We start from the raw sequence: 18,788 nt of genomic DNA, 5'->3' as shown, positions 1-18,788 counted from the left end.
CCATCACTTGACCCAGCTATCTTAGCTAATTATAGGCCAATCTCCAACCTTCTTTTTCTCTCAAAGATTCTTGAGAGGGTAGTTGTAAAACAGCTAACTGATCACCTGCAGAGGAATGGTCTATTTGAAGAGTTTGTCAGGTTTTAGAATTCATCATAGTACAGAAACAGCATTAGTGAAGGTTACAAATGATCTTCTTATGGCTTCGGACAGTGGACTTATCTCTGTGCTTGTTCTGTTGGACCTCAGTGCTGCTTTTGATACTGTTGACCATAAAATTTTATTACAGAGATTAGAGCATGTCATAGGTATTAAAGGCACTGCGCTGCGGTGGTTTGAAGCATATTTGTCTAATAGATTACAGTTTGTTCATGTAAATGGGGAATCTTCTTCACAGACTAAAGTTAATTATGGAGTTCCACAAGGTTCTGTGCTAGGACCAATTTTATTCACTTTATACATGCTTCCCTTAGGCAGTATTATTAGACGGTATTGCTTAAATTTTCATTGTTACGCAGATGATACCCAGCTTTATCTATCCATGAAGCCAGAGGATACACACCAATTAGCTAAACTGCAGGATTGTCTTACAGACATAAAGACATGGATGACCTCTAATTTCCTGCTTTTAAACTCAGATAAAACTGAAGTTATTGTACTTGGCCCCACAAATCTTAGAAGCATGGTGTCTAACCAGATCTTTACTCTGGATGGCATTTCCCTGACCTCTAGTAATACTGTGAGAAATCTTGGAGTCATTTTTGATCAGGATATGTCATTCAAAGCGCATATTAAACAAATATGTAGGACTGCCTTTTTGCATTTACGCAATATCTCTAAAATCAGAAAGGTCTTGTCTCAGAGTGATGCTGAAAAACTAATTCATGCATTTATTTCCTCTAGGCTGGACTATTGTAATTCATTATTATCAGGTTGTCCTAAAAGTTCCCTAAAAAGCCTTCAGTTAATTCAAAATGCTGCAGCTAGAGTACTGACGGGGACTAGCAGGAGAGAGCATATCTCACCCGTGTTGGCCTCTCTTCATTGGCTTCCTGTTAATTCTAGAATAGAATTTAAAATTCTTCTTCTTACTTATAAGGTTTTGAATAATCAGGTCCCATCTTATCTTAGGGACCTCGTAGTACCATATTACCCCATTAGAGCGCTTCGCTCTCAGACTGCAGGCTTACTTGTAGTTCCTAGGGTTTGTAAGAGTAGAATGGGAGGCAGAGCCTTCAGCTTTCAGGCTCCTCTCCTGTGGAACCAGCTCCCAATTCAGATCAGGGAGACAGATACCCTCTCTACTTTTAAGATTAGGCTTAAAACTTTCCTTTTCGCTAAGGCTTATAGTTAGGGCTGGATCAGGTGACCCTGGACCATCCCTTGGTTATGCTGCTTTAGACGTAGACTGTGGGGGGGTTCCCATGATGCACTGTTTCTTTCTCTTTTTGCTCTGTATGCATCACTTTGCATTTAATCATTAGTGATCAATCTCTGCCCCCCTCCACAGCATGTCTTTTTCCTGGTTCTTTCTCTCAGCAGAAGACTGCCCCTCCCTGAGCCTGGTTCTGCTGGAGGTTTCTTCCTGTTAAAAGGGAGTTTTTCCTTCCCACTGTAGCCAAGTGCTTGCTCATAGGGGGTCGTTTTGACCGTTGGGGTTTTTCATAATTATTGTATGGCCTTGCCTTACAATATAGAGCGCCTTGGGGCAACTGTTTGTTGTGATTTGGCGCTATATAAAAAAAAAAGTTGAAGTTGAACTTGCCGGCTTTGCTGCCTGAATTGTGTAAATGTGGAAGTGTGCAGAATTGTGGGTTTGCCAAAGAAAGAGCGAGAGAGAAAAAGAGGCTGTGCTGGAAGTCTGGTCCAAGAAACAGTCTTTGTTAATAGAACTATCTTTGGTTTTGTGATAGCAGTCAGTTTAGCCTGCTAGCATGAGTGGCATTAGCAAACATCTTCAGGTCAGGCCAGAAAACATCACCGGTTTAGAACTGATGCACATCATCAAGGCAGGACGTAGCACAGGTAAGCTAACGTCTGGTTTTTGTTTTTGTCTTGCAAATAACATTTTATAACACTGAACTGTACTTTCATCAAATGTTTAGACAGGGGCCTTTTCGTAAAGTCGAGCAAACAACTGTACAAGATCTCTAATCTGGAAATTTCATTTTATTTTCCACTAAAAAAGAAAAAAGTTTGAGGGATTCTGCAACTGAACTAGTGTGAATGAAACGCTGTTTGGTGCATATAAGGTGTCTGTTACACAGGATGAGGGCAGTTGTGCATCTTAAAACGTGACTGATCTGCAGAGGTGATGCAAAAACACTTTACTGTGTAACAGTTTCAGTGGCCCAGTGGAGGTGGGGTGCCACAGATGACGTAGCATTTCCAGGGAGATCTGCTACTTTTTTGACATACGCTATGTGCTGACTTTGAGCCTCTATCTATCTATCTATTTATCTTTATATATATATATATAAATAAATAATTTGTCACCAGCGACAATATATGTATGGTATTGATAAGATTTTAATCGATGCCATTATCAATTCTGCTTATCAAGCCGATTCCTTATCGTTCCCCTTCCTCTTGGCCCTACGCCTACCCCTTTAAAACAAGGGGTAAGGCGAAGGGGTACGCCTCTAGCCCTATGAATTGAGACACCCCTCCGCCTTAGGAGAAAAAAACTGCTCGTCTCAAACTGCTGTTTTCACTGTTTGTTAACATGACAACCGAAATACAACTTCTTGTAGTAGCCTGTTTGCTCTTTTTATTTTCTCACCTTTCTGCGTAAATGCAAAGAAATAGAAGTCACAGATTTCTTCGACGCATCGCAATCATGTCATGTTAATTAATTTGTAATTTATAATAATAATAATTAATAGTATTAATAATAAATGATTTAGTAATTTATTAATGTTAATAGTACTAATAATTAATCAATTATAGTAATTAATATTGTTTGATTAATCATTAATTGATTGATCAGTAATTAATTCATTAGTAACTAAAATAATTTATAATAATATATTAATTTATGTAGCGCCAAATCACGACTAATCGCCTCAAGGCACTTCACAAACATTTAAAAGCAGAATAAAATGAAATAAGATTAAAACACAATAAAAAAAAAAAGACACAATCATATAAAATACTAATGATAAAACAGGAAAACTATTTAAAATAAACAGGAAATATATCAGTCTGTGTGCAGTGAATGTATACATTATACAAGTTTCACTTTTTGAATGGAATTACTAAAATAAATCAACTTTTTCATGATATTCTTATTATATGAGTAGCACCTGTATGTATGTTGGGCTGCATCTCGTTCTGTTAATATTTCTTTTTCAAATTCTCCCACTTTTTGCATCCAGCCCCATTTCCTTTAGAAATTTCCTTGACAAATAATATCAGTCTATTAGGACGTCAGGTTATGTGTTACACATATACATATGTGTGTGTATATTTTCCAACTTATTCCCATTGATGAAACTTCTCATTTTCTGCCTGAAAGCTTATTAGGAGACGAGTGTGTTCAGGGCTCCCTTTATTTACAAAATACACACGCGTTACAGATCTGAACAGCAGATCTCAGAACAGCAGGGACTGATATTATCCAAAGATTTATGACCATACAAATTAACGTGCTGATCCTTTATCATGATTTTCTCCGTTGTGAGATATAAAAGTGTCTTATCGTAGCGTTCGTGTGTATGTGCATTATAACACCTCAGCACACGAGCGACGTTACGATATTCCTCAGAACAACAATATACGCAACATGCATCCAGCAGCATACACGTTGCTGTCATAGACAACTCCCTGTAAAATTTTTTTTTTTTTTTTTGGCAAGTTATAACTTTCTAAACAGCGTAATTTGTAATGAAAGCCGCTTCATTTGTGCGGCTCTTTTGGCGCCCTGTTTATTTTTTCAGAGACAGCAGTAAGCTCCTCCTACCCCTCCAAACGGAGTATGCATCCAAATTCACTCCAAATGGAGGGGTTTGTAGCCCTTCGCCTTCCCCTCCGCCTCGCTCCAAAAAGAGAATTGAGACACCCCTCCGTCTCTCGTGCCCCCGCAAAACGGAGGGGTAGGGGTAAGGGGAAGGGCCAAGGGGTAGAATTGAGACTCAGCCTTAGAGTCACAAGGTGTTCACAGGAAATGGTTATTTATTTCTATATGTATTTACTTATGTTCATTCTTAGTTGGTTTTATATTTTCTGTTGTGTTTTTAATCAAGTTCTTTTTGTCTCTTTCTCTAAAATTGTATTGTAGCATTATAAGTATTATTACTATTACTGTTGTTGTTGCTATTAATAATAATATATAACAAAATAAATGAAAATTACAATTTTTCATACATTTGACTCTTTTACGACAACAAATGCTGAGACATTAATTATTATCCAGAAAACAAATGCACACAAACATGCTGAGATGCGAACAGCTTAATGCTAACTTTAGACTTCAGACAACTTTATTGATCCCAAAAAAGGGCAATTACGTTTACACTCCAATTACCTCAGACAAGATACAGCAATTAATCCACAATTATTACTTGTTTACCGTAATAAAGGCACACGTCAAAATTAAAGACAGCACATATACATTTCACATTGTTTATGTGCACTGAACTTGAATGCTGCCCCCTGTAGGAAGCTGCACAGATGGATCCTGAGAGCACCCACAAAATCAGCTTTCTGCTAATCAGAATGCTCCGGTCAGGCAGAGGTCTTGAAAAATAAATCATACTAACTTATGGTTTTGTGAAAATACTGATAGAATAACTCCATTAATGTCAATTCTGTGATTTGTACAAAGTTAAAATATAACATATATCTGTTGATGTTGAATAATGCACTAATTCTGAGGTTTTGTAACAAACACAGACCGCAAAGCATTCTGGGTAAAAGTGCCTCTGCTAAACACTGATTGATTCAGTCATTCATTATGCAAACCAACACTTTAATGTGACGTGTGTCGTGTGTTGGTTTTAAAGATAAATGTGCTTTTGTAAAATATTCCATTTTTATTTGTAAAAACAGGCATTTTTACGGAGCCCTGGAAGTGTTATCGCAAAATGTTTTGCATGTGGAGAGAATGTGCGCATGTTTTATTAATGCCGTGCGCACGTTTCATGATGTGTGCATGTTTTGATGTAAAACGTGCACTCAATATTAGTAAGTAAGTAAATTTATTTATATAGTGCCTTTCACAGACATAAGTCCCAAAGCACACCACAGGTTAAAATACAATAATAAATAATAAAAACAGATATAAAACAAAGGACAAGGTTAACAATTGGTCAGTTCTGAAAAGCCTTATCTTGACACATAAATGTTGGCTTTACACTGTGCATGTTTTGGCCATTTTTCAGATGACTTTTCATTCGTGCAAGAGTTTTTTGGACCGAGTTTCAGGTTAATCACGCGTCCTGCATCGTGTAGTGGAGTAACAAGCTTTAACATCACGACCACCTCCTGCTGCTAAAAGCTACAAGCATCCAACCGCAGAGCTGTCTTGTAATGTTTTTTTGTTGTTGTTGTTTTGTTTTTAAACTTAATTTGTTAAAAAAAAGGCATTTGCAAAGCCAGAAAATTGATTTGACCACCATCTGATATAACTGGGTTAAAATAAATAGAACACTGCCATCTACTGGTGCCCAGATGCTCGTACTTGGGGTGAATACTGCCATGAACACTACTGGCCAGTAGATGGCAGTAGCGGCCTTGAAAACTTGCCAAACAAAATTCCAGATAATCCGTGTCTGCTACATTTAAGATGTCTGGAATTTAACAAACGCAAATACACTAACGTCTATAAACCCAGAGAATATATTCACGAGAGTTTTAGGCACTAGAGTTTAATGCTGCTGTCTGTGGAGCCTGAACAGAGTGTCTGAAATGCATTTGTCCTGTCGTGAACGTCTGAGATTACCCTATGCTACCCATAATGCATTGCTGCCTGGCACACCATGTACTCGCAAAACCTTAAAAATTAGCACATTACTTTAAAACAAAAACATATATCTGATATTTTCACTTTATAAACTTCAGACATGACAGTAATTTTAAATAACTTGTCCAAAATGAGTAGGTTAAAATTTGAACCATAAGTTAAAAATGTATGCCTCTGGATGACTTGGTGATATTGCGATTATATCAGTATGGTGTTAAAGGAAATTATTTATTTATTTATTTTTGTGACCAGTTCTCCTTTGCTTACAGAGGATAGTGATTTCTTTTGCAGAGGGTAGAACAGCATACCTATTAGGAAACTTTTAACAGGTAGGTCTCAACTGCTTTAAAAATATTTTTCACTGTTAATCTTGGTTTGCTACGTTATCGTCTAAATGTTATCGGACGGCAATTCATCGGAAGATAATTAGTCCGATGATGGTTTATAAATTTATCTAAAAAGTTAATCCGATAATGAAAACATTATCTTAGATAATTATCTGTTATCGGATTATCGGAAGTGTGCCCACCACTGAGGGTAACATGTCACATGTTACAGAATCCAATGGACATTGGACTTGTTTGACCTTTCATTTTGGAGACCAAGCATTCAACACTGTCAAAACTATTCCATTTATTAATCCTATTAGCTCAACCAATAATTTACATCACTTTTAACTAAGGGTGTAATGGTACATGTATTTGTATTGAACCATTTCGGTACAGGACGTTCGGTTCAGGGCTGTGCCCAGGTGAGTTCGTGTTGCGTGTGTTTACATTCAGTGTTGCCAACTTGGCGACTTTCGTGCTAAATCTGGCGACTTTCGAAACCATCTTAACTAGTGGTGCACCGATCAGGATTTTTAGGCCGATCACTGAAATTTTGATCTGCCGATACCGATCAAGTACATATTTGGATCATGCCCAAAATAAGAATATAGGTCTAATGTATAGGACTATTTTTGCATGAAAACTTAATGATGAAAACAAAAAACATGCATTCAAATAAAGACACTAGAATAAACTGCCAACTTTTGTTTTATTACACTGACTTTGTTCTACCAGCAAGCTTTTTTTCCATGTTTCATGTTGCTCAGGTTACAGCCTACAGAACGTTGAGAATGTAAAATACAGCCCTCATTCTATGGGGTTAAAATTGTCTCAATATTTGTAAATGCACACAGGGTGATCTACAAATAATCATTGATTTGCAAATGTCTTCAGATATCCACAAATGCAAATTTCATATTTGTAACTTGTAAATTGGTCTTTGCAAATAATGTTGTATTTGCAAATATAAAACTTAATTTGTAAAAAAATAAATAAATAAATTACATTTGTAAAACTGGAAATTGTATTTGTGAATTGAGTTTCAGCATTTGTGGATCACCAATTACATGCATTCATCGCTTTGATCTGTGACGTAATTTTGAGACATTCTTTTCATGAAATCCACAGATCCACAAACAAATCAATCAATCAATTCAATCAATTTTTTATTTTTTTTTATTATTATTAAATGAACAAAGCTTTTTTGTACTCTCTGTACCTCTACACTCATATGAAAAAATAAAATCAAAATGCCTACTGATTCACAAATACATACTCACGCACACTGGATATCCACTAGATGGCAGTGTGGTTCCATTCATTACACAGCAGTCTTTAGATCTCTCAGAGCCATTTGACTCATTTTGACTTCTGATATGAGCTGGACGGACACGGACTACATTAGATGATGGCGACTGCTCTCCTTGTCCGTTCAGCTCATATCAGAAGTCAAAATGAGTTTGTCAGAGGAAAGCGTGTCATGACAGGACCAAGCGCTCCCTGCGCTACTGCCTGCACTGTTGTGATCGGTCCTTTTGATCGGCGCATTTTGCCGATCACCGATCAAACCAATCAAGGCGTGATCGGCCGATAATGATCGGTGCCCGATCAGCCTACTGACCTCATTTGCTGCGCTGGCCATGAGAAGTTATTTTATTTTAATAAGTGATGGCCAGTTTTAATGGCAAAATAAACAAACCAAGAATCAAGTTTATTTGTGGTTCTAAATATTTTTAAGGTGGTTTTACTCACTTTTTTTTTGCCTCTCCCATAATGTTTGTTTTCAAAACTTCATTTAAAAAGATAAATTAACAAATAAACAGTTAATAGAAAAAGACAGAAGTAAAATGTACAAAAGTAAAGGGATTCTTTAATATTAATTCTCTTTAAAAATTCCTTATAGAGTGTGACAGTTGCATTGGAACTGTTGTGCTGCGTTTTACTTGTGGAAAGGTTTTGTTAAAAGCTGTTTACTAGGAATTTATTTTTATAATATTTTATACACTTGTTTATTTGAGAACATTTTATTTAACTTATTGCCAGGAAGCACTTTGCAATTATTTTATTTTCCTGTTTGAAAAATGTTATAAATTGTTGGTTTAAACAAGCAAATTTCACATACTGTACCAAAAATAAACTGAACCGTGACCTCAAAACCGAGATACGTACTGAGCCGTGATTTTTTGGTGTCTCGTTGCACCCCTACTTCTCACCAAAATTGGAGCCACTTTAACTTTTGACAACTGTACAAACATGAAATTCGTCGCCATTCTTGCTGTTTTTACCCCATAACTCCATAACATTCAGTCATAGATAGTCCAAACTATCTTTTTGGAATCTCTATGATCAGACAAGTAATGGGTAGTTTTCAATTTAATTGGCGTATTTATAAATTTTGACCCTGTGTAATTCTTCACTTGACCCCTACCTGGCCGCCTATTGAAAATTCAAGTGACCAGTCTGTTTATTTTTAAAGTGTAGTGTCTAAGCTGAATTTGATGTTTGTATCACCATTTGAAGGAATTTTCTGCTGCACTAATAAGCCAACAGAGCATCTACCAGCTGCTGTCTGTTAGCTTAAACATGTGTATATAAGACAATCTGAATTGAAGGACAAATGCTGCTTTTAACAACCTGCACCTCATTTCTGGCATAAAATATGGTCGTTTACTCACCCATATAACTTTGGTGTGATTAGAAGTCCATCCATGGTTCAAATGACGTGTTCAGTTCAAATCTGAGGCAAACATTTTTCTTTTTCTTCTAAGGTGGATTAGCACTTTTTGTGGTACACAGCACCAACTACTGGACAGGAGGAACCTAGCAGTCGATGTGACTCCCTGATTTCAAAATGCTGCTCTTTTCAGCCAGGTGTGTGGTGCTGTAACATGTCAGTCATCTATGTCCAATCAGGTTTCAAGGGAGTCCAGTGCAACCCTGGCCTCAGTTCTAGCTCCACCCATGCCAGGAAGTGTTCAACAGTTGACATTTCCTGTTTCAGTGTGAATTTGCCACTAAGTTTCCACAACATTCCATGGGATCTCATCTGTCAATCCAGGCAGTGTCGATCCAGGAAGTGTTTGACATTTCCTGTTTCACGGTGGATTATGAATTTGGCACTTCTGTTTGGGCCACAGTGTACCATGAGCGAGCGTCACCACCGCTTGCGCAGTGCTTTGCTTGTATAAATATAGTCTGAGGTGCAAATGAAAACAGTTTCTGATGGGCCTGGCCGCCTGTCTGTCGAGTCTGGTGTTTTCTGCCTAACCAGCCTGTGTGCATGCATGGAAAGTTGGAAGTAAACAACAGTGTTCTCTTCTGTATATTGAACCGAATGTCATCTATTTTCTTCTCAAAGTAATGTAAAAAATCTTGGGCTGTAAAAGGAGAGTAACTTACAGGTGGTTTTCCATGAATAGGTATTGCCACTGTGTCGAACAGGAACTTTGAATTGTTTTTTGATCACATTAAAATAATAGCTACACTTTGTAGCCAGTCGTACATGCTTATAGTCTAGAATAGCATCGCATCACATGAGGTAGAATACTTCTAGTTTTGAACTACTCCATTTTTGCTCTACACCTCTGGCCTTATGCTTGAGGCCACATAGGTAATCATTGAACCAAGGCATTTGTGCTTTGGGTGGGGGATGGTTTTAATACAGGTGGAGCAATCATGACAAGTATGGTTGTGAGCGCTGAGTTTAAGCTGTCCACACTACTGAATGGTCATTTTCCAAAAGTGATGCTAATATATCAGGTTCCAAGTTGAATCGTAGTTGAAGAGGTGATGTGTCGCCACACTGTTAAATAAGGTTCTTGTTCCAGTAAACATAACAGTGAGATTGTAAACTTAATTATTCTTCTGATCTTGGATATACGTAGTATCTTGGACAGAGTGCACAGTTAGATGTTCAAACAGTTTATATTTTAGACCCCAACAGCTAATAAGCTAAACTCAGGTTTATCAATTAGAGCAACACCCCACCTTGCTTCGTATCACAAGGGACGTGTACGCTGGTGGGCAGACTTCATTTAAGGAGATGATCTATTGGGGTGATATGGTACTACGAGGTCCCTAAGATAAGATGGGACCTGATTATTCAAAACCTTATAAGTAAGAAGAAGAATTTTAAATTCTATTCTAGAATTAACAGGAAGCCAATGAAGAGAGGCCAATATGGGTGAGATATGCTGTCTCCTAGTCCCCGTCAGTACTCTAGCTGCAGCATTTTGAATTAACTGAAGGCTTTTTAGGGAACTTTTAGGACAACCTGATAATAATGAATTACAATAGTCCAGCCTAGAGGAAATAAATGCATGAATTAGTTTTTCAGCATCACTCTGAGACAAGACCTTTCTGATTTTAGAGATATTGCGTAAATGCAAAAAAGCAGTCCTACATATTTGTTTAATATGCGCTTTGAATGACATATCCTGATCAAAAATGACTCCAAGATTTCTCACAGTATTACTAGAGGTCAGGGTAATGCCATCCACAGTAAGGATCTGGTTAGACACCATGTTTCTAAGATTTGTGGGGCCAAGTACAATAACTTCAGTTTTATCTGAGTTTAAAAGCAGGAAATTAGAGGTCATCCATGTCTTTATGTCTGTAAGACAATCCTGCAGTTCAGCTAATTGGTGTGTGTCCTCTGGCTTCATGGATAGATAAAGCTGGGTATCATCTGCGTAACAATGAAAATTTAAGCAATACCGTCTAATAATACTGCCTAAGGGAAGCATGTATAAAGTGAATAAAATTGGTCCTAGCACAGAACCTTGTGGAACTCCATAATTAACTTTAGTCTGTGAAGAAGATTCCCCATTTACATGAACAAATTGTAATCTATTAGACAAATATGATTCAAACCACCGCAGCGCAGTGCCTTTAATACCTATGGCATGCTCTAATCTCTGTAATAAAATTTTATGGTCAACAGTATCAAAAGCAGCACTGAGGTCTAACAGAACAAGCACAGAGATGAGTCCACTGTCCGAGGCCATAAGAAGATCATTTGTAACCTTCACTAATGCTGTTTCTGTACTATGATGAATTCTAAAACCTGACTGAAACTCTTCAAATAGACCATTCCTCTGCAGATGATCAGTTAGCTGTTTTACAACTACCCTTTCAAGAATTTTTGAGAGAAAAGGAAGGTTGGAGATTGGCCTATAATTAGCTAAGATAGCTGGGTCAAGTGATGGCTTTTTAAGTAATGGTTTAATTACTGCCACCTTAAAAGCCTGTGGTACATAGCCAACTAACAAAGATAGATTGATCATATTTAAGATCAAAGCATTAAATAATGGTAGGGCTTCCTTGAGCAGCCTGGTAGGAATGGGGTCTAATAAACATGTTGATGGTTTGGATGAAGTAACTAATGAAAATAACTCAGACAGAACAATCGGAGAGAAAGAGTCTAACCAAATACCGGCATCACTGAAAGCAGCCAAAGATAACGATACGTCTTTGGGATGGTTATGAGTAATTTTTTCTCTAATAGTTAAAATTTTGTTAGCAAAGAAAGTCATGAAGTCATTACTAGTTAAAGTTAATGGAATACTCAGCTCAATAGAGCTCTGACTCTTTGTCAGCCTGGCTACAGTGCTGAAAAGAAACCTGGGGTTGTTCTTATTTTCTTCAATTAGTGATGAGTAGAAAGATGTCCTAGCTTTACGGAGGGCTTTTTTATAGAGCAACAGACTCTTTTTCCAGGCTAAGTGAAGATCTTCTAAATTAGTGAGACGCCATTTCCTCTCCAACTTACGGGTTATCTGCTTTAAGCTACGAGTTTGTGAGTTATACCACGGAGCCAGGCACTTCTGATTTAAAGCTCTCTTTTTTTAGAGGAGCTACAGCATCCAAAGTTGTCTTCAATGAGGATGTAAAACTATTGACGAGATACTCTATCTCACTTAAAGAGTTTAGGTAGCTACTCTGCACTGTGTTGGTATATGGCATTAGAGAACATAAAGAAGGAATCATATCCTTAAACCTAGTTACAGCACTTTCTGAAAGACTTCTAGTGTAATGAAACTTATTCCCCACTGCTGGGTAGTCCATCAGAGTAAATGTAAATGTTATTAAGAAATGATCAGACAGAAGGGAGTTTTCAGGGAATACTGTTAAGTCTTCTATTTCCATACCATAAGTCAGAACAAGATCTAAGATATGATTAAAATGGTGGGTGGACTCATTTACTTCTTGAGCAAAGCCAATAGAGTCTAATAATAGATTAAATGCAGTGTTGAGGCTGTCATTCTCAGCATCTGTGTGGATGTTAAAATCGCCCACTATAATTATCTTATCTGAGCTAAGCACTAAGTCAGACAAAAGGTCTGAAAATTCACAGAGAAACTCACAGTAACGACCAGGTGGACGATAGATAATAACAAATAAAACTGGTTTTTGGGATTTCCAATTTGGATGGACAAGACTAAGAGTCAAGCTTTCAAATGAATTAAAGCTCTGTCTGGGTTTTTGATTCATTAATAAGCTGGAATGGAAGATTGCTGCTAATCCTCCGCCCCGGCCCGTGCTACGAGCATTCTGACAGTTAGTGTGACTCGGGGGTGTTGACTCATTTAAACTAACATATTCATCCTGCTGTAACCAGGTTTCTGTAAGGCAGAATAAATCAATATGTTGATCAATTATTATATCATTTACCAACAGGGACTTAGAAGAGAGAGACCTAATGTTTAATAGACCACATTTAACTGTTTTAGTCTGTGGTGCAGTTGAAGGTGCTATATTATTTTTTCTTTTTGAATTTTTATGCTTAAATAGATTTTTGCTGGTTATTGGTAGTCTGGGAGCAGGCACCGTCTCTACGGGGATGGGGTAATGAGGGGATGGCAGGGGGAGAGAAGCTGCAGAGAGGTGTGTAAGACTACAACTCTGCTTCCTGGTCCCAACCCTGGATAGTCACGGTTTGGAGGATTTAAGAAAATTGGCCAGATTTCTAGAAATGAGAGCTGCTCCATCCAAAGTGGGATGGATGCCGTCTCTCCTAACAAGACCAGGTTTTCCCCAGAAGCTTTGCCAATTATCTATGAAGCCCACCTCATTTTTTGGACACCACTCAGACAGCCAGCAATTCAAGGAGAACATGCGGCTAAACATGTCACTCCCGGTCTGATTGGGGAGGGGCCCAGAGAAAACTACAGAGTCCGACATTGTTTTTGCAAAGTTACACACCGATTTAATGTTAATTTTAGTGACCTCCGATTGGCGTAACCGGGTGTCATTACTGCCGACGTGAATTACAATCTTACCAAATTTACGCTTAGCCTTAGCCAGCAGTTTCAAATTTCCTTCAATGTCGCCTGCTCTGGCCCCTGGAAGACAATTGACTATGGTTGCTGGTGTCGCTAACTTCACATTTCGCAAAACAGAGTCGCCAATAACCAGAGTTTGATCCTCGGCGGGTGTGTCGTCGAGTGGGGAAAAACGGTTAGAGATGTGAACGGGTTGGCGGTGTACATGGGGCTTCTGTTTAGGGCTACGCTTCCTCCTCACAGTCACCCAGTCAGCCTGCTTTCCCGGCTGCTCAGGATCTGCCAGGGGGTAACTAATGGCGGCTAAGCTACCTTGGTCCGCACCGACTACAGGGGCCTGGCTAGCTGTAGAATTTTCCACGGTGCGGAGCCGAGTCTCCAATTCGCCCAGCCTGGCCTCCAAAGCTACGAATAAGCTACACTTATTACAAGTACCGTTACTGCTAAAGGAGGCCGAGGAATAACTAAACATTTCACACCCAGAGCAGAAAAGTGCGGGAGAGACAGGAGAAGCCGCCATGCTACATCGGCTAAGAGCTAGTAGCTACGCTAAGCTAGCGGATTCCTAAAAACACGCAAAGTGAATAATGTGTAAATAATTTAGAGGTGATTCAGCAGAAGGAGTGCTTTAGTTAAGACACGTAAAGATTACACTGGGAAACAAATCGTAATCTAGATAACTAGATCGATCTAACTGCGCAGATTAAACAGCTAACAGATACAGAAAAACACCGCTGTGCTCCGGAACAGGAAGTGATACAATACCGCAGTGAGAGCCAACCACCAGTAGAGGCAAGCAAGAGGGGATGACAATGATCAGATGCGGATCAAACTTCGTCAGAGAGTGCAAATCTCCGCCAAGGCCATGGGGTCACTGACGCCATAACATCTACACGCCAAGGAATCATTGAACCTAAAAAATTCTAACAATGATGTTTGCTCAGTAGTAAAAAAGTTTCATCTGCTGTGACTGGATAGCATGTATCCTTAGTGCTCGGGATCATTTCCCAGAAGCTACTGTCATCTGAGCACTGATATTGATAATGCATGTGCTTATAGACAAAAACAAATAAGAGACAAAATTCAATTTATTATTCAACTAAACTACAAATATATGAATTTTTTAACATTTATGAAACACTTCTCTAAATAAATAACAGTAAATTCTGTAATAGAACTGTTTTTAAGTGTTGCATGTGCTACATAATGAAGTGCACCTTCTATACGAGGGCTGTCCATAAAGTATAGGTTCTTTTTATTTTTTTCAAAAACTATATGGATTTCATTCATATGTTTTCACGTCAGACATGCTTGAACCCTTGTGCGCATGCGTGAGTTTTTCCACGCCTGTCGGTGACGTCATTCGCCTGTGAGCACTCCTTGTGGGAGGAGTCGTCCAGCCCCTCGTCGGAATTCCTTTGTCTGAGAAGTTGCTGAGAGACTGGCGCTTTGTTTGATCAAATTTTTTTCTAAACCTGTGAGACACATCGAAGTGGACACGGTTCGAAAAATTAAGCTGGTTTTCAGTGAAAATTTTAACGGCTGATGAGAGATTTTGAGGTGATACTGTCGCTTTAAGGACTTCCCACGGTGCGAGACGTCGCACAGCGCTTTCAGGCGGCGTCATCAGCCTGTTTCAAGCTGAAAACCTCCACATTTCAGGCTCTATTGATCCAGGACGTCGTGAGAGAACAGAGAAGTTTCAGAAGAAGTCGGTTTCAGCATTTTATCCGGATATTCCACTGTTAAAGGAGATTTTTTTTAATGAAAGACGTGCGGACGGGTCCGCGCGTCGGCTGCGGTGCGGCGGCACAGGAAAAACACCTCCGTGTTGATAACCATTTGTAAAATCCAGGCGGCTTTTGATGGCTTTCAGTGGAGTGAGTATATGAGAAATTGTTTAACAGCTGGACATGTTCCAACTTGTCCTTAAGGCTTCCAACGGAGGTGTTTTTCCTGTGGCGGAGTGTCGCGGTGGCTGCGAGCCGACGCGCGGACCCGTCCGCACGTCTTTCATTAAAAAAAATCTCCTTTAACAGTGGAATATCCGGATAAAATGCTGAAACCGACTTCTTCTGAAACTTCTCTGTTCTCTCACGACGTCCTGGATCAATAGAGCCTGAAATGTGGAGGTTTTCAGCGTGAAACAGGCTGATGACGCGACGTCTCGCTCCGTGGGAAGTCCTTAAAGCGACAGTATCACCTCAAAATCTCTCATCAGCCGTTAAAATTTTCACTGAAAACCAGCTTAATTTTTCTAACCATGTCCACTTCGATGTGTCTCACAGGTTTAGAAAAAATTTTGATCAAACAAAGTGCCAGTCTCTCAGCAACTTCTCAGACAAAGGAATTCCGACGAGGGGCTGGACGACTCCTCCCACAAGGAGTGCTCACAGGCGAATGACGTCACCGACAGGCGTGGAAAAACTCACGCATGCGCACGAGGGTTCAAGCATGTCTGACGTAAAAACATATGAATAAAATCCATATAGTTTTTGAAAAAAATAAAACGGACCTATACTTTATGGACAGACCTCGTGTATATGTATATGTATATATGTATGTATATATGTATATGTGTATGTATATATGTGTGTGTGTATATATGTGTGTGTGTGTATATATGTGTGTGTGTGTATATATGTGTGTGTGTATATATGTGTGTGTGTGTGTATATATGTATGTGTGTATATATATGTGTGTGTGTATATATGTATGTGTGTATATATATACGTATGTGTATATGTATACGTGTATATATACGTATGTGTATGTGTATACGTACATGTACATATATATACATATATATGGTAATGGTTTTAGGAGCTGCGCTGTGCTCTGGGAACTTCATCAATATTTTGCCCGGTTAGGAGACGTCATGTCGCTGTCCATGAAGGGACGTTCACGTTTAGTGGGCAGCATTGGGAGTGTGGACTCTAGTTCTCATATACGAGGTCTGTTAGAAAAGTATCCGCCCTTTTTATTTTTTTCAAAAACCATATGGATTTGAATCACGTGTGATTGCGTCAGACAAGCTTGAAGCCTCTGTTCCTCTTTCCATGACAAAAACTCCTGTAACAGTGGAATGTGCTGTTCATTTCCAAACTGGACGCTGTGTTTTATCTGGGACGTCGTCTGACTAGCACAGGAATTGTGAAAAGACGTGGACATCAGCACTTTTTCGGCACATTGAGACAGACGTGCGGAGGAATTCCGTGCGTCGCGGCGTTGCTGCATGGCGCAAAGCAACGCCATGATGAAGCCTCACAGGACATGTTCTGGCATTTCCAGGCTCATCCACAATTTCTCGGATAATCACATGACTGAAAAACCACTGACAGCTGTCTGAACTCCATCTCAAAGCCGTCCTGTGAGACCAAAACGGAGGTGGTTTTGCCTCGCTTCATCAGCGAATCCGTCGTGACGCGAGAAGCCTCCGCTCGGCTTTCCATGACAAAATCTTTTGTTAAAAGTGAAATCTGCCGGAAAATGGTTGATGTCCAGCTCTTGTGATAACCAGAGAAATTGCACACAATGGTCACGGATCTATACAGCCATCCATTTAGAAATGAAATGGTTGTTCAGCCAGTCAGTCGCGGCTCGGAGTGCGGCACGCCACCAGCCGCTGTGGGGCGTCCTTAAAGCGATAGTAACACTCCTTAATCTCTTTGAAGCCCATAAAATTTTCACCGAAAACCATCTGAATTTCTCGAATGGTGTCCACTTGGATGTCCCTCACAGTTTCTGAAAAAATTTTGATCAAGCAAAGTGGCAGTCTCTGAGCCATTCCTAAACAATGGGGAAAAAAAAGACGAGAGGGTGGACCACTGCTCACTCAAAGCCTGCTCACAGGCTAATGAGGCAACCGACAGGCGTGAAAAAACTCACGCATGCACACGAAGGTTCAAGCTTGGCTGACGCAATCACACGTGATTCAAATCCATATGGTTTTTGAAAAAAATAAACAGGTCGGATACTTTTCTAACAGACCTCGTATAACCTCTTTGGTTGGAGCATAACTAGCAAGGCTACTTTGTATTGCTAGTTTTAACAAAAAAGTTATGATCATTAACTGAGCCTTTAAAAAGGAGCATTTTAACACTGAATATGTGCTTAATAAAATGGTTATAATAAAAATATGTTGGAAAAAAGGCTTGAAAGTGAAAGTTTATTAAACGTCTGGACGTTGAATAAACGGCCAAAAGCTCTTTGAACATGTGTATCAGATGGTAAAAAGTGCTGTAGAAATTCAGTCCATTAATGTTTTTGTTTTTGCAAACAGCAACATTACAAACTATGAATTAAAATTTTTAGCTTAAATATTTTTAATGAGTTGTAATGTCACTATAGATGTGTTCATATCATATTTGATGACTTCTGACATCTTCTGCGAGTGCCATGTATTTAGTAATAATCATCCATCTTTTGTACCCGCTTACAACAATTAAGGGTCACGAGGGGTCAGAGCCCATTCCAGCTGTCATGGAGGGTGAGGCGGGTACACCCTGGACAGGACGATGATCTGTCACAGGGCCACATATAGACACACAATTTAACATTTTCAGTTCACCTAACATGCAGGTCTTTAGATGTGTGAGGAAGCTGCAGCACCCGGAGAGAACCCACACAAACACGGGGAGAACATGCAAACACCACACAAAGGCCACAGGTGGGAATCGATCCCATGACCTTCTTGCTGTGAGGCAACAGTGTGAACCACTAATCCACCGTGCTGCCCTAAATAATAATAATACATTTGTAAAGCATTTTAAATGAATGAAAAACTCAACAAAGTGCTGAACATAGCTGCAGACCAACATGAAACAAACATCCCCATATCCCAAAATAAGAAACAGAAAATAATTAAATACAACAAGAAAAAATAATGAAAAGATGAAAAACCTTCAAACTATTTACAAAAAACATGTTTTAAAAATAGTCTTGGAGTCACACTTGAAATGTCAACAGGCAGCCTGTTCCACAAGATAAGACCACGGCAAAAAAAAAAAAGGCTCTGAAGCCTGCTGACTTCTTTTTAACCCTTGAGACACAGAGCAAGTCTGCATCCAAGGACCACAGGGCACGAGGAGGCACATAAGGCTGAACAAGTTCAGCAAGATAGTTGAGTTCATGACCGTTTAGAGCCTGAAATGTCGAACAAAATCTTGAAATCTAGTCCTCGAGTCGGTGAAGGGAAGCCAGAATGTCTGTAAT

General features: G+C 39.2%; 1 long non-coding RNA gene across 1 annotated transcript in view; it reads left to right on the top strand.

Annotated features, from left to right (window-relative positions):
- The window catches only part of LOC117505751, a 362,202-nt gene that overhangs the window by 31,206 nt on the left and 312,208 nt on the right, over positions 1–18,788 (top strand). The gene's annotated exons all lie outside the window — the stretch shown is intronic.

The sequence above is a fragment of the Thalassophryne amazonica genome, unplaced genomic scaffold (genome assembly GCF_902500255.1).
Source record: "Thalassophryne amazonica unplaced genomic scaffold, fThaAma1.1, whole genome shotgun sequence".
Lineage (NCBI taxonomy): Eukaryota > Metazoa > Chordata > Actinopteri > Batrachoidiformes > Batrachoididae > Thalassophryne > Thalassophryne amazonica.
The sequence above is the reverse complement of the archived record's forward strand: the minus strand, read 5'-3'. Positions and strand labels throughout refer to the sequence as shown.